Source organism: Neomonachus schauinslandi, chromosome 14 (genome assembly GCF_002201575.2).
Source record: "Neomonachus schauinslandi chromosome 14, ASM220157v2, whole genome shotgun sequence".
NCBI lineage: Eukaryota > Metazoa > Chordata > Mammalia > Carnivora > Phocidae > Neomonachus > Neomonachus schauinslandi.
In genome coordinates, this window is record NC_058416.1 from 59,929,211 (window position 1) to 59,946,447 (window position 17,237).

The 17,237-nt window shown below is 44.1% G+C and overlaps 1 long non-coding RNA gene across 1 annotated transcript; it reads right to left on the bottom strand.

Moving 5' to 3' along the window:
- Window positions 1-303: 303 nt before the first annotated feature.
- LOC110579820 lies at window positions 304-16,869 on the bottom strand. The gene is made up of 3 exons (XR_002480290.1): window positions 16,731-16,869; window positions 1,657-1,803; window positions 304-484 (listed from the first exon to the last, which is right to left on the bottom strand). It is a non-coding gene; the product is annotated as an uncharacterized LOC110579820 (long non-coding RNA).
- Between the last annotated feature and the right edge of the window lie 368 nt (window positions 16,870-17,237).

Genomic DNA, 17,237 nt, shown 5'->3' on the forward strand with positions numbered 1-17,237 from the left:
GTATACATTTGCTTTATCCTGTTTATTTGTGCTTAGGTGGAAACACAGTGGTAAACAAGACACAGAGACAATTGGAGGAAAATCATTCCTTTTGTGAAAATTCATTATCAAACATTCAGTTCTTTTTTTTTTTAAGATTTTATTTATTTGACAGAGAGAGACACAGCAAGAGAGGGAACACAAGCAGGTGGAGTGGGAGAGGGAGAAGCAGGCTTCCTGCCAAGCAGGGAACCCGATGCGGGGCTCGATCCCAGGACCCTGGGATCATGGGACCTGAGCTGAAGGCAGCCACTTAACCGACTGAGCCACCCAGGAGCCCCTAAACATTCAGTTCTTAATGTGCTTTTTGCAAGTTCATACCTGGCCACTAGCTTGCTAGGGCTAATAGTAGGGATGCTGGAGCAGGAAGCAGATGTCTCAGCATTTTGAATGGAGCAAGAATGGACTGCTGAGATACAGACACACAAGAAAAAGTCCTCTGGAGCTGGAAGAGAAGATGGATAAGAAATTATTCTCTTGGCCATGATTGATAAGGGTCATCAATAGTCTTTCAACGACGAGGTTGTGGACCTGAATACGTGAACTCACTGTGTAGCCTTTATGTTCATTGTATGTAAGTAGATGCAGAAATAGAGAGATTTGTATTTCTCCTTGTGGAAGATGGGTTAAAGTCATTTCCAACAAATTCTTGCCTTGTGCTCAAGCAGTCCTGAGTCATAACAAATGCTACATAGAGCTCACAAATTTGAGCTCATTTAATCCCTGTAAAACCCTGGGAGGCAAGGACATTGTTGTCCTTATCTTGTTCTTTTCATGGCTAATGAGACTGAGGGCTGGAGAGGTCAGGAGCAGGATTTGGACCCAAGCTCAGAGTCCATGAGCTCAACCATGTATGCTATACTCTTAGCCTTCTCCCAGACTGTTCTACCTTGAACTGAACTGGGTAAATCCTGAGGACCCTTCAGAACAAGATCCTATAGCACAGAGAACAAACCCAGGGAAACATGATCCTTTAGAGAACATGGACCTATGGCTCATTGCCTGAGAGTGTTACAGATAACAAGGGTATTTACTACAAGGTTTGACCATCTCTGCCTCTTCTCTATTGCTCTTTCATAATGTAATTTGAAATATGGTATTTAAAGACAACCAAACAATACACAGAGCCTTCCGGAGATTTTCCACACCGAATGCTAGGAACAGAATGTCACATACACACACCGCTGTGTTTCTAAAGAACTCTTATTCTTAGCTTCAAAGAAGTATTCAGATGAAAACGTTGTGAGGAGGAATGAAATGTGCATTCTGGAGATTTTATACACAAAGGAGCCCTGTAAGAAGATGTACTGAGGACTCAGGTAAGTTCCATTGCTTTCCTCCCTGGCATTCAGGAGCTGTGGCCTCTCCTGGTGCGAGTGGGCGTGAAGCACACTCCCCCCCACCCCCCACGGAAGGGGGTGTCTCTGCGACTCGCCACTGAGGGGCCACCTGCACCCACTTGGCACTGGCTGCACCAGGCCCCACCACCTGCTCCAGGGCATCTGAGGGGCAGCCTCACAGCCGGGCCAGAGAGCTCTCTGTCAAACGGCATCCTGGCAAGGCCACAGCGCGAAAAGCCATGTTAATGAATTTCTGCACAGAAATACCAAATCCTACCTGTCTTCTTCCCACTTCAGTGGCCTCCTCTTTGCTTCCTCCTGAGTGTCACCGTCTCTCAGGCGATCTCAACAGCGTGAACCTAATGGAAAGGGTTCCTCCAGTCTCGGGCTACAGCTACAGTGGAGAATATGTCTGATTCCCAGCCTGAAAGGACACGATATTATCATTTCAAAACTACAAAGATGATCAATTACACAACTTTTGTTAGACCATGAAAAATATAGAAAATTAGGTGGATGTACAATTGAGGGGATTGTGACAGCCCAGTTTGACACAGAGTGTGGAGAAACAATAGAGCTATTGATTCATGGTTCAGAGGCATTGCTTAATTCTGTTCTCATCTTAGCCACCTTTTACACACATATACACACACTCATGCAACACACACACACACGTGCACACATGCACACACATGTGCACACACGCACACATTTGCCCATACCTGCCTGCACTCATGGTGTTGATTGTTTTGTATGCCTCTGGCTCAGTACTGATGGCATGAGCCAAAATGCACTAAACAATCCCTGTGTGCCTGAGGCTTGGTTGAGCGTGTCATATTTATGATTCCACTCAATCCTCATTACAACCCTTTGATCTGGTAGTATCATCCACTACACTATAACAGGACCACCCAAACGGAGATTTTGCAACGGATATATACAATGCTCAGTCTATGCTCCAACCCGGATCTGCTCTCTACCATCCCCAAAGGCCTCAATCGCTTTCCTTGACTCCTGTTCCACTTGGAGTGGAACACTCCCTAGTAATGGTTTACCCCACTCCCGTGGTCATGAGACCCAGCCACGGTTGTCCCTGCCAGGGCAGACAGAAGACTCCAGTGTCCTCAGAGACATCACTGTCAGGTGAATCTGTAGAGGCTCTGGCCTGGAAATGCAGCAAAATTCTGATTTTTTTTTCCCCAGGACAACTTTATCAGTGTGCTTTGATAATAAACATTAAAGTCTTCCAAATCCAATGTTTTTCATTTTCATTTTCTTCTTTTTGCTGTCCGCCTTTTAGGAGTCCTACAGGTGGCCTTCCCAGACTATACCCACCAGTACCTTTAGGGAGCCACCTCTGTGAGTGAAAGGGGTCCTCCGTGTGGCCTGAGGGTCAGATCTCACCACCCATGAAACACGCAGCTGCCCGCCCCACAGTCTTCCCTCACCCTCTGCCTGCTCTCTTTGGCTTTTATGAATGATAGACAAAGCATTCTCTCTCTCGCTGCCAGGCCTGTCTGCAGTCAACAATTTGTTTTTAGCTCTACCCTGCTTACCAACAGAAAGCCTGCTCTATGATTTCAATCACCCCTCCTGCCAATTTCAGTCATGTAGGGAAGAGGAGTTCAGAGCAAAGATGCAGGTGGGGTGAATCCCAGGTGACACTCAGCCCACTGCTGTGGAAGCCAAGTCACAACCTGCCCCTGGGGAGAGCAAGGAGCCAGAGTGTGCGGGCAGCATGGCTGGATGTGAAAGCCCCCAGTCTCCCGAAGTCAGACATCGGAGTCGCCAGATCCTCCCACTGCCTTTGATGCCCAGCCTGCTGGGTCAGCCCTTCCGCCCTATCAAGCAGCTCTGCTAACTAGTGAGCCCTCTGACCATGTCTTTTTTCTTCCCCATTAAAATCTCTTCTCTAAGGAGGATGGGATAGTGGTCATTTTCACATTAGTGTGAAATCCACAACAAGTTGTTTTCATTTCCAGGACATCTGTGTTTTAGGCAAGTTTTGGAAAAGAGAGCTGTCCCCATGCAATGGAATTTCGGATAATAAAGCACACTTAGCCCGTGTTAGTTCCTGTTGTGCTTCAAAACAAAACAAAACAAAAAAAGATGTGCTAATAAAAAAGGAAACCATAACCAGGACCATAAGAGAAACCTGCTAATGGCTAAAGGCAAAATCTCCGAAGCTCCCTGAGGAAAAAAAGGGGGGGCTTTCAAAGGAGTAGGAAAAACACTGAGGATTGACTTTTCAGAAAGCTGGAAGAGAAAATGTTAAGAGAGAAGAGCAAACAGCTCAAGTAAATATGCTACCACTCAAGAATGAAGAAGAAAATTGTCATTTTGCACAAGAAATCACTAGGCAACCTGCCTTTCAGGCTCAAGAGGAGCCATGAAATCATTTAGCAATGGGACTTGGCATTGAACCCAAAGGTTATTTTGTGCCCAGGAAGTACGAAGCAGAGAAGTCTCTGTTACTAGCCTCTGTCCAGTGAGACATGAGTGCTTATCAACAAGCAAAAGATAATTTAAATGGTAACAAAGAACTCTGTCCTGGTGAATTGGGAGAGAATTTCTCTTTTCCAAGAGTTAATTTCTGAGGAACAAGTTATCTCTGACCTATGAGAGGAAGGTGGAGGGGATTTGGGAGGCAACCACAACTGCATGCAAGGGGCTGAAGGGGGACATAAGTGCAAATGGCTGAATTTCCAATGAGCTGACGGTTTGGTTAATATCTTGTGCCACTGCTAAATTCTGTTCTTCATAATTCTGCCATGGTTAGGTGGGGTCTGAACACCAGGGGAAGGGAGTGAGGAGTTGTAAACACACTCTTTGACCTCTTTTTGCATTTCTTCTCTAAGTCTAAAATGAACTCATCACAAGGGTTTGTGGTTTGGGGTTTTCCAGAGGTCCATCTAAGGATGGCTGGTTTCTAGGTTGTGATGTGCAGTGTTGCTGCATGGATTCACGGGCCTGCGCACAGGACATCCTTCCTGATGCCGCCAGCACTTGTATAGTCTCAAGAAACAACCAAGCACACACTCTAACAAAACAAAAACATCACACACAGAACAACACGGCAGAAACAGAAACACAACGCATGGGTCCAGAGTGATGCTGGGCCCCGGCTCACAACCTGTCCTCCACACCCAGGCAGTTCCCCAAGCTGCAGGCTTCTAGGGGTGGGAAGCAAGCAAACACATTTGTGGCCTCCTTGTTGGAGGCCCACGGGACTCCTCAAAGGGCTCTCGGCCTCCCCAGGCTCCTGTCCTGTGAAAGTGGGGCTTTAAGCCAGAGCCACCTTCCTGCTTCCCGTGTCCCCTACTGGTGCCTAGCAAGGGGACAGCCAGGTGCTGATCTCCTGCCTCTCTTTGCCCACAGAGGCACACACAGGCAGCAGCGCCTGCATGCACCTCAAAACTTCCTCCACAGTTCGGTGTTCCGGGCAAAGATAGTCCTGATAGGAAATTGAGTTGTCAATGTCAGGACCACCCCATCTGCTCCTTTGGTCATGAGTCATATGAACTGTATATGCTCTATTAGGTGGTTTGGGCAGGGACTTGGCCCTAAAGAAGAGGAAGGACAGATGTACCAAGTTTCAGCATCTATCAAAACGGAAGTAAATTATCTTCAGGAATCCCACACTTAAGGTTCTCCATCTTCACATAAGAACTAATGAATAGCAACAGCATCTCCATCTTCTATCCTAGAAACACACACATTAATGATCCAGCCTACTCAGAGTTTTAGGTTGTGTTGCAGCCCCCAGTATTTCCACCATTCTTGAGTTTAAGTGAAGGTACTATTGAAAACTCCAGGTCCAAGTCCGCTCACAAAGCTCTCAGCCTGCCTCCCGTACCACCTCCCAACACAGAACACCGTGTGATGGAGCTGTGCATATCAACTGAACTTGGGGCTTCTGTGAACATAATTTCCCTCCCTCCCTCCCTCCCAACAGCTCCTCCCAACACGAGACCCCATGTTAGGGAGAGAGGATAACAGCAGACCTTGGCAACTACTCTCAGATTCTTCTGGTCTGTGTAAAATGAGGTTATATCTCCTCCCCACCACACGCCCAGAGCTCACTCTTGCATCAGGGAGTCAGTATCCACCAGAGCTCTGTCGTATGGCTCCGGTGGCCAGGTAAGGCTGCGGGGCGGGGGGTGATAGGACAAAGCTGAATTCCCACTCACCTAGATTCAGGGACTGAGAGAACCTTAAGATATACCCTCCACAGGATAGAAAAGGCCAAACTTTCTGGTTTAACTGACATCAAGCAGGTGGATAGGAGTTCTGGGGATTTGGGGGGAATATCTTGGGTACATAGTAATAAAAACAAAACAAAACCAAACCCCTGACTTTTTGGTGAATCTAAGAATGAAACCAGAGGGTCAGAGCTTTGCAGAGTCTAGAGACTCTCTCTTCCTCCTTTCCACTGTGCATGTACCATCTCTCTGAAATACTGGAGTGAATGAGATGGAGGGAGTGGGCTCTGAGCCAAGAGCTCAACATAATTTGGTTCAATGAATGAAAAGAGACAGTTACAAGATTCAACATGCATCCTCTGCCCCCTTTTACCCATTTCTCTATTCTGTAGAATCATATCACCCTCAGGGGCAATGATTAGTAGGTTTGAGATAATTTGCAGACCTGACCAGTTACAGAGCAAGAGTTTCTTTTTGTTCATTTTTAAGAAACAGCCCCACTGTATATAAAAATACCCAGGCCCTCTCTGGCACTCACTGAGCTCCATTTATCATCCATTTAAAAAAGGAATTTCTACCAAGATGGTGCTTTCCAGACCGCTTCCATTTCGAACCTTCTGGTGTTAAAGCTGCCATTGCCTGGTGTAGTTGAGATTTGCCTAGTTTATGAAAATAAGTCTTCTATCCCAGCATTTTGTCCTTTTGGAGTTCAAGATACTTGACTTTTGGTTCCAGCACGGCTGTCTCATCATTCAGTGGCCACTGAGTAAGTCACAGAGGAAAATAACATCACCTTCCCAGAGTCACAGTGAGGGTTAAGTTGGATGCAGCATGTGAGTGTTCCTTGCATAGAGTCTGGAACACAGGCCCTCCCGCCCTGGCCCATTTCCTACACAGTGGGGGCCATTCTTTGTAGTTGGTATTTACAGAAGCAGAAGAACTTTTAGTACAGCTAAGTAGATGATGAAGAAGAAAAACAACTTAAAAGCTTACAAGTTTGTTTAATAATGCCCACAGAGGGATATATGGAAAATACAATTTTAAACTGAGTAAGGATGTTGGCGTTTCGTGTAACTATGATAATTGTTATTTTTTGCTAATTTTTTAATAAAATTATCTTCCTATGATATTTTGCTTTGGTGATAGCAAATGGATCAAAATATTACTGCATGTCAGTCCTAGATACAGCATCTAAACAATGTCTACTTAATTAAAACAGTGCTGGGCAATACTGGGGTTCAGCAGTCCTCATTCTCCTTTCTGCTCTGTGCATACAGGAGACCATACTTCACAGCGTCCTTGCAGTCAGATGGAGCCACATGTCTAGATCTGACCAATTAAATAGGAGCACGAGAGGCTTGTGTCACTTCTGGGCTGAGGCAGAAAGCCCCAGCATGAGCCTGCAGTCTCTTTCTTAATCTCCTTGAGTCAGAGATGTCCCAGATGGCAGAGTCTCTGCCAGCCTCAATCCCTGGGAGCCCATGTGGAGCAGAACACCCCCTGCACCAAGTTGGATATGAGTAAGAAATAAGCCTACAGTGTGACATCACTGAAATTTCATGGTTCCTTTGTTATTTCAGTGTAACCTGGTCTGTCCTGAGTAATACAAAAGAACTAACGAAGAGGAACAGATTTAAAAAAAATAAGAAAGATCATCACTAAATTACCTGTTAACAATCGTGGCCATAGGGTCCTGCTAATCAATAAGGAAAGAGTCAGAAAGTAGTAAGACTCCAGACACACCATAAAGCAACTTACGGATAATACTCACTTCTCCAAAATCCTTCTCACTTAAGGGATTCCACATTTGTCTGTTGATAACTTATCTAACTTGTTGAAATGAAAATAATTATGGGTTATTTATTCCTTCAACAAATATTTGTGTGCCAGATTAACCATAATGTGATAGGAAATGGGCAGCCAAAAAGACAAACACACAAAATCTATCGTGTGAAAGGTGGTGATAACCACTAACTTAAAAAGGAAAATATGAGGAAAGAAGGTAGAGAGTATTGGGTGGGGATGCAATTTTAAATAGGGTTGCAGAGAATATCTCACTTAAAAGGTGAGAGAGTGAACTATGCTGATATCTGAAGGGAAAGCGATCTAGGCAGAAGGAACAGGAAGTGCAAAGGGCCTGAGGTGGAAATGAGCTTGGTATGTTTGAGGAATAGTGAGGATGTCCGAGTGGCTGAAAGGAGCAGGCAAGAGAGGGGGCAATGGGAGATAAGGACAGTCATCTTTGGGTGTTGGTGGCGCAAATATGTGGGGTTCTGCAGGTACTGTAGGTAAGATTGGTTTTACTGAAGCCAGAGGAGGGTTTGAGCAAAGGAGTGCTGTGGTCTGGCTGTTCTGAGAGAAGTCAGAAGGAGCAAGGCAAGGGCAGAAGAAGGGAGACCAATTAGGAAACCATTACAATAGCCCAGAGGTGGAAAGATGGTCTTTGGCCAGGGTGGGGCAGCGGAGAAGGTAAACAGCAAAGCACAGGTAGAGCTGCAAGGAATTGCTGATGGATATAAGGTGTGAGAGTCAACAGTGTGCTAAGGGTTTAGGCCTGAGGAACCACATATTGAACACCTTACCTGGAATCATCATATCCACATGTCAGTAGAGGCACCACTGGAAATACACGTGGAGAAATGTAAACCCAGAGAGATGGAATCTCCCAAGATCACCAATATGGCGGTCCAGGATGAGAACACACCCCCATCTGATCCCGAAACCCATGCTTCCAATCATTCCTTGTGACCCTGCTCCTCGTGGAGAGCATTAGAAACAGAATGGAAAGCAAGAAATTTAGATAGAACATAGTAACCAAGAGAAATCCTCGCCAGATGTCTCATTCTTTCTTAAAGCGCACATACCACCCAAGTGGCTTCTGAATTACCGAGGACCTCAAAGGAGTGTTTCCTTTTGTCATTTGCAAAAGAAAAAGGGGTCATTTCCAAAGGTTTTCTTCGTACATCCTCTTACCATCTACCACTGTTTTATGTTTTAATGTGAGGCCCAAAGTGTTGGAGGCCCTTCTGGGGGCTGTTATTGGGAAGAACATTTCATTGTGTAACCATGAACATCGGTTACTGCAAGGAGTTCTCCAGTTTTTGACCCGTGTCAGCATATTTTCTGATCACCCTGGAAGGAAAGGGCAGCAGTTGGAACTTGGCCCATGTACCTTATTTCAGCTCTGACACACATGCAGTGGCTGCGGGGGGCTCTGGGAAGAGTCAGTACACTCGAGAGAACCATTTTCCTCTTATCATTTTGTTAAAATATTTACCTAATCCTTTCTTGCCATCCTTTACAATATTTTCTTGGGACTTAGAAAGGCACTATTTTCTTTCATGTAGGAGAGAAAAGTTTTTTCCAAAGTCTGAGTTTGGCAGTGTGAACTTGGGTGTTTTTCTCAAAATGAACGGAGACTCTGGAACCCCACCCCAGCTACACTAAATCGAAATATTTTGGGCGAGACCTGAAACACCTGCGTTTTGAATAAGCTCCCCAGATTATTTTGATACACGCTAAATCTGAGCTAGCTGTGAGCTGGCTTAAGAACCAAAAAACCCAAAGTCCTAGCCTTGAGAGACTCACTATTTGCCACATTACCTTGGGCACGTCATTCTTGTCCCCTTGAGCCCCTGTTTCCTCAGCAAGAAAATAAGGAAAAAGTACAATACTCACTGAATCCCCTTCTAGCTCTAATATTTTATGAATATTCATGTTCTTCCTGGGATGCTGGCCAGCGATTTTCCATCACACGTTGGTTATTCCTTTGAAGGAAGGATCCAGCCACGTCGCTGGCCCAACACCATCGCTCAGACGGCAGACACTCCAGAAGACCACCTGTTCCCGCACTCTCCACTGCCGGTGTCCACCCTTCCCAGCAAGGCTGTCAGAGCTGAGGGACCAGGCCGCCTCACAGCCTTCCGCTAAATGCTGTGTCACAGCCTGGCTGCAAGTGTCTGGGCTCAGAAATGGGCCTGGCCTCCCCCAGCCTGAGGAGGAAGTGGTAATGGACGGCCCTGCAGAGAGAGGCGGTAATTCTCTGTCCAGACTGAGCTCCCCTTCTCATGACGACTGAGGCCTTTCTCATGGCTGCAGTGAGCCCAGAGCAGAGGCCTGTTGTCAGCTCAACTGACACAGAAGGACTTGGCTTCCAAGGGAACCCAAGGCACTCTGCCCAAGGGTGAGGGCTTGGAACTGAACTTTGAAGAGTGCTCTCTTTTTGCTTCGTCTAGACAAATCCTTTCATCTTTTCCCATCCAGCTTAGGGCCTGGACCCCTTTCTTGACCACATTGGCTCGTATTGCTCTCCCCTTTCTTGGAGTCTCATGGTGCTCCCCATGGCTACAGGCCCTGGCTTCTTATCCTGTCTTTCCTTTTCCACAGCTGATCGATGTGGGTCGAGGTGGTGCCATGGAGTGTCCACCCCTGAGTCTCAGGTCTCTGCTTTGAGGTGATGAGCCCACAGAGTGTGATGCAAGGATCCAATCAGACAACAGATGGAAACTCCTGTCACATGATGAGGATCATCATTCTGTCCTGCAAAACTCTGGGAATTTAAGCTATAGTAGGTATAACCCTTCTTTTCCGTTCCTAGAAAGTTTGACAGTAGCTGACTTTTCCTGAGTGCTTGCTACCTGCCGGGCACTGTGCTAAGTTCTTCCATGTCTGAACCATTCAGACCTTATAGCCACCCTGCCAGATAGGTCCTATTATTACACCCATTTTAAAGATGGGTAATAAAGAGTACATGATGGAGTCTGGGACCAAACCCAGATCTATCTGGTTCCAGAGTCCACCAGCCACGAGTGTCTGACTATGACCTGGTTAACATGTATTGTGCGATCCTAAGTTTCTGGATGTTTCTATGTCACTTGGTTATGGATAACAAAGCTACCAAGTTCTTACTGTTTAATGCTATTGGTTCCTTCATCTGTTTAATCCCACAACTACACTATAAATTCCCACAATTCACCTCTGAACCCAAATTATTTTTCTTCTAAAGTACACTGGCATAATAGTAACAATAATGCTCATGGTAATAATAAATAACGTTGAGTCTAATTTTTCTTTCCTTGTGTTTAATGATGGCAAATAAATGTGAGAATGAAGAATAGCTAAACATAAAGATCAGAGCACTGGTGGGTGCTACCCCACAGCATGCCATCTGTCAGTGATGTGGTCCTGTTGCCCTTGGGAGCACTATGGTCCTGGAAGGGCCAAGGTCTTGTACCTGCTCCTCAACGTGGGGGGAGAGGACAAGATGCTAACCATGGGAACGGAGCTGAAGCCTCGGGTTCATTGTCACCAGCTTTGCGACTGAAACATTCATAAGCTCTTCTGCTTTTCTACCCAGGCTCACACCACCTGCCTAGTCAGGTTCTTGGAGACTAAAATGAAGCCATGCCTTGTGAACAAGCTTTGCAACCCTTGCTTGCTCACAAGCCAGAGGCGTTATTATTAAACAATTCTGAATTGAAAAAGTGTTTTGTAAGCGTTTACTGTTTGGTTTTAATTTGAAGTAAATTTTTATTTTTATTTTTTAAAAAGATTTTATTTATTTACTTGAGAGAGAGAGAGATCGCGAGCAGCGGGGAGGGGTAAAGGGAGAAACAGACTCCCCACTGAGCCGAGAGCCTGATGCGGGACTCGATCCCAGGACCTGAGCTGAAGGCAGACGCTTAATTGACTAAGCCACCCAGGCGCCCTGAAGTAAGTTTTTAAATCTTAAGTTATTGAATTTTATACACTTTCAGAAGGCAGATATTTAATTCATTAGAGATTCATTACCTGTAGCATTCCCTACTCTTTTGGACTAAGTAATCAAGGCAATAAGACAACAAAGAGATGTCACAGCCACCGTAGAAGACTAATACGACACAACCACACTCATCTTAGACTCTAAGTCAGCAGTATTTTCCAGTGGTCTTCCAACAGTCAGTTCATACAAACTTCTCATTTAGTTAGCACGACATTCTTTAGGTGAGGACATGGAGGAAAATTGATCCATTTCCTATAAGCTTGACTAGTATTTGTCCCACCCAAAATAGGAGAGCGTTAGAATCTTTAATGGCTATGTTCCAGAAGCTCCTTTCTTTCTCACCCTTCCATCTCAAGGACCTGTGTGGCATCATCTTGCTGTTCATTCTGCTCTTCTCTTGAATGGATAAGTGTGATAACATAATTGCTAACTCTGTTAACTGGTCATTGCTAAGACAAGAGCAGGAATTGTTTTACTGGTAGTAAATTTGTAAGAGTGAAGCACAGAAAATTGATTTGAGCTATAGCCAAAAATATGCCTTTTTAAAACATTTATCTTAACTTTTTGGTAATTATGTAGAGGTTTTCTAATATCAGGGTATAAAAGTTAATTTCTTTTATAGACTAAAAATTGTTTTGCTGTTTAGTTTCACCTGTGTCTTAGCCTAACTCAAATGCACAAAATTTATATGTATTTGACTTTTGAACCTATTTTGAAATATTGGTGGTGACATAACCCTTAGTAGATAGTATGGTGTGTATCAACCAAATTCAGTTACGAAAAAGTGGACTATCTAAATTCTCTGCTGTAGACTTTTATATATATTATTCTTGTAATGAATGTCAAAAAGAGAAGATAAAATAGTATATACATAAGTTATGCTATATAAACAAAAATTCCAAAAGTCAAAGAAAATTAAAAACATTTTAATGGATTTTATCAGCAAAATGAAAGTAACTGTACATTAATAGTGTACAGTTAAAGTTACATAAATATTATGTAAAATATGTATAATACTGAGCATCGTTAAAGTAAGGTAAATAATATGATTAATAGTTCATTCTGGCTCACCAATCTTTCTTGCTAAGTATGTGACTCTAGCATATACTGCCCAATTAGGGTAGTATTAATTTCTTGGGTTTAATTTTCAAGGAAAACTATATTATTTTAAACAAATTAAAAATTACTATAATACTACTTCTGTTGATAATTCTGAAAGTGTTTTCCTTCAGTGATTATGCAGTTATTGTTTTGTGAACCACAAATGGATTAGTCATTTTCAGATTTCTAAAACAGCAGACTTCTTGTGAAATTGTTATTGAGCAATTACTTTGAAACATTCAGAAAAAAATAATAAATGCTTTCTCATTCTCTCTCTTTTTTTTTAAAGTAGGCTCCACACCCAGTGTGGAACCCAACACAGGTCTCGAACTCACTACTCTGAGATCAAGACTTGAGCTGAGATCAAGAGTCTGATACTTAACCAACTAAGCCACCCAGGTGCCCCTCTCATTCTCTTTTTTCTTTTTTAAGATATTATTTATTTATTTAACAGAGAGAGACACAATGAGAGAGGGAACACAAGCAGGGGGAGTGGGAGAGGGAGAAGCAGGCCTCCCGCTGAGCAGGGAGCCCGATGCGGGGCTCGATCCCAGGACCTCAGGAACGTGACCTGAGCCGAAGGCAGACGCTTAATGACTGCGCCACCCAGGCGCCCCTCATTCTCTTTTTTCAAAGACAAGTGTTTGTCACACATAGCAATGGAGCCTACTTAAAAAAATAGAAAATGAGAGAGAAAGAGAATGAAAAAGCATTTATTATTTGATGTCCAATAAAGGCGGTTTACTTGGAAAGAAGAATTTCAAAAGATTGTTCAATAATAGCTTTAAATTGAGAATTCCTAAAAATAAAAGTTTAAGTATTCTTAGAAGAATGAATCACAAAGCTTTCATAGCTATATGTTTTACTTATGCATGAGCTGAGGTCTTCAAACGCACTAACGTCTTCAATTTTTGTAATAAACTGATGTATTTAGGTTTAAATGTTTTTGAAATGCACATAAAAAATAAACTATGAAATGTCTTCCTCATTTTTCAAATTGATAACCTCACTAGGTTAGAATAAAAATACAACACAAGAATTTTTTTTCTGAATGCTTCAAATGTTTTAATTTTTTAATGTAAGAGTGACTGTCTTTTTACCATCTTAGAGGTAAACATGGAATGACCAAGGAAACAGTCAACACAAATGAATAGACTCCCGAATGTTCTAAATTAATCTTCTGCTGTGAAAGACACACTCTTTAAAAGTAACTTGGGGTTTTAATTTTTATTCTATTCTTTATGTCTGGGCCCCTTGTATGGTAGCTGGTTCCCCCTTAGGCATATATTGTAGCCTAATGGGCCATTTTTCTTCACTAAATGTTCAATTGTCTCTTTAAGATTATATGATTTCCATTAAAGTTTATTTCTAAGAAGATTGTAAATACGGCTGACAAAAACCTTGCTTCCAGCTACAAGACTGGGGTTTTTAAGGTGAATATAATAGGTTCATCCCCATTCCTAATACACACTAAAAATTCATGGAAAAAATTGAGAATAATTTAAACCAAAATGAATAAAGCTAATACTGATTAAAGACAGAAACTCTGAATTCCAGCTCTGTGGTCATGGAGAAAGTATTTTAATGGCCTGAGCCTGGTCTGGCTTTCCAGATAAAAGCAGTGGGAATGACACTTCCAGCTCTGAGCCCTTGGTCATCCCATGTTTACCTCTAAGATGGTAATAAGACAGTCATTCTTATAGCTTCCTAACAAATTACTCATAAAAGTACACAACGAAAAGCAGAATCCTAACCGCACTGCCACCTGGGGCTATCTGTAAATACCAGAGGACTTCCCCTATCCCATCGACCAAATGTCTGGATACATTTCTTCTCCATCAAGATGGGAAAAAAAGAAGACCAATGAAATGCATAGAGCCACACAGGAAGAGCTGGTGACATTCAAGATCAAAGGAAGGGCATATCAGGGCCAACATTTTACTATGAGAAATACTAGGAAGTTTTAGAAAACACCTGAGAAGCTTGGTAAATCTCAACAAAATGTGAACTTCATGACCAGAGATAAAGGCTGAAATCCAAGACGAGACGGAAAGCATGCTAGCAGCAGTAACTAAATAGATGATGGGAAAACTTCAGAAAACCCCCAAGGGGCTCAAGTTCAGGGTGAAGCCTGAGCATATATTTACCTTTCCTTCCAGCCCAAATTCTATGGCAATGAGCCAGGCTTTTTTTTTTTTTTTTAATTTTATTTATTTATTTATTTGACAGAGAGATAGACAGAAGAGCACAAGCAGAGGGAGTGGCAGAGGGAGAGGGAGAAGCAGGCTCTGCACTGAGCAGGGAACCCGATGCAGGACTCGATCCCAGGACCCTGAGATCATGACCTGAGCCGAAGGCAGACGCTTAACCATCTGAGCCACCCAGGCGCCCGAGCCAGGCTTTTTAAGAAGAGAATAAATCCCTAGTAGGAATGCAAAACAAGTGTGATGCTACTGGTAGAATTTCTCAAGGATGTTTCAAGGCAGGAGAGACCTGCCTTGGTGGAGAACCTCTGCCCTGGCCTCCCACTTCTAACCTGGGAGAGGCAGGAGCCAGCAGGACAACTCTGATGTTTCCAGCTGAGAGAAGGATGCTGGGGGTCGGTCTCCAGTGGAGAGACCGTGGCTGGGGAAAGACTCTTAATGAATAATTGATACGATGGGTCTTAGTGCTAGAGAAAGACCCAAAGTACTTCCTATGTTAATACCTGGTTGCCACAGGAGAGACTGCAGAATAGAATGACCATTGCCACGCTCTTAATGACGACAGAAACAAAACCATGAGGGCAGCTCTTCACACAGGCAGTGAGGCCACGGGGTGCCTTCTGCTAGACTCTCCTGGGCTTGCACCCTGCCCTTGGAGACCAAACTAAGCATACTGGCTCTCCCAGGCTCAGGCCTGGGTCCTGCATGAGGAGCCTGAGGCACTCCCTGCTGACATACAATTTAAGGGGAGCATCCATAATCAAGAGAGGTCATATTTCAATGCCATTTTTTGAAAAGTCAAAAAATTAATGCAAAAAAATGTCACGATGGATAGAATATGGAAATTTTAAATAAAGATGGGATCCTCTTGTGAGGTCCGGAAAGCTCCACCACACCCACATCCCCCTGCTGCTCCTTGCTATGGGAGATAAGCAGTGAAAGAAAAGACTGGGGGGGGCGGTCAGGAAGAGAAGAGGGAGACAAAGGTTAGCTGTGTAGGAGTCAAGGTGTTAGCCCCACAAGAGGAATTTGCAATACTCGCTTGCAGGATGTGTCTTGCAGGAAGAATTTGGAAGAACTCAGGCGTGCGTAAAGACCTACGGCATGTTCTCTCGGGGATCTGGGACCCTGTGGAATGTGAGAGTGAGAAGTTCAGACGTCAGAATCATATGATCATGTGAGCATGGAATATTTGGACAGAGAGCCTGAATTGAAGGGAATGAGACTGTTATATCCAGGTATTCACAATAAAGCAAAACTACTTCAATTGAAATCCTAAAGAAGACAATGAGACATTCACTGCAAACATTCTGGAAGTACTTAGGATGTGCCCCCTGCCCCCCCCCCCCCCCCCCCGCCCACGGTAGTGGTCTTTACAGGGTCAAGATCCCCATTCCTGACCCTGGAGGGGTTTTGGGGGGGAGAGGCAAACCCCTTTTTCAAGGAGTGTCTGGAGATCTGTGACAGAAGCAGGTGCAGGGCTCACATGTGGGAATGCAGAGACAGAGGTGGTGTGTCCGGCCAAGGGTGATGGTTTGAAAAGGCTCCATAGACCAAGGAGGGCTGGTAAACAAATTTCAACTGCCATTCCTCATCATCAGTTGAGACCTCTGGATTGCTTAGTTTTTGCTACATACAAGAAGTGCGTGTGAACATTTTCATACCGTTACTCCCAAATCTGTCCTCCGGCCTCTATTTCCACTTCCCTGTAAGCCTCCAGTTCTTCTCTCTCAGTGGGCTTCAGAAATCAAACCTCAGGTTCCAGAGAGAACAATATTCGTCTTACAACACCACGAAGCTGAGTTGGAAGCTGGTATGAACCATTGATCCAATGAGTACTCCCGGAAGCGCACCCTAAAAAGCCACTCTGGATATTTTTGGACAGGTTTGTGGGGGTCGGTAGGGCCTGTCACAGATATCTAACAAGGGTATGGTTAATTGATGTGTGAATCATGCATTCCCTTATGCGTATATTATTTCTGCCACTAAATCAGCCTCAGAAGGGCCCATTTGAGGACAATGAAAGCAAAGAAGGGAAAATAGAAATGGCTGTAGTTGAGGTGGTCAGACAGAGGGTACTCACCTCTGCTCCTGTCCGTGGCCTTCACTTGTCCCAGTCGTGGGGCAGCCCACATGGTGCTCAAGCATCCTGGGGCTGACTGCAACAAGACCACAGGCAAGAGGAATGGGTGATTTTCCTGAAATGTGGTCAGGGCTCCATGAACTTGTATCTGCCCCATAAAAAGTTAAGTTGTTTGTTTATGTATTGACTGCCTTACACCGCATGATGCACCTTGGAGGCCGTGTCTGCTTGACTTTTTAGGCCACGCCAGGATGAACAGCATGCTGCAGCAGAAAGTGTATGAGAAATACTTGTTCAAAGCCTGGGTTTCAGTTTTACAAACTGAATGTCTTTCATATCGCATGGTTTACAGCAAAAATGTGAAAGCCATCATTTCTTGGTTTCCTCATTTGGACCCTTTATTTTTGTTCTCGTTCCCCAGCTGTGCTCCCTGACCCATGGAGAGCGACCCAGGATTGCATGGGCACCATGAACCTTGAGTTTGCAGAATTAGATTTACTGCTCCAT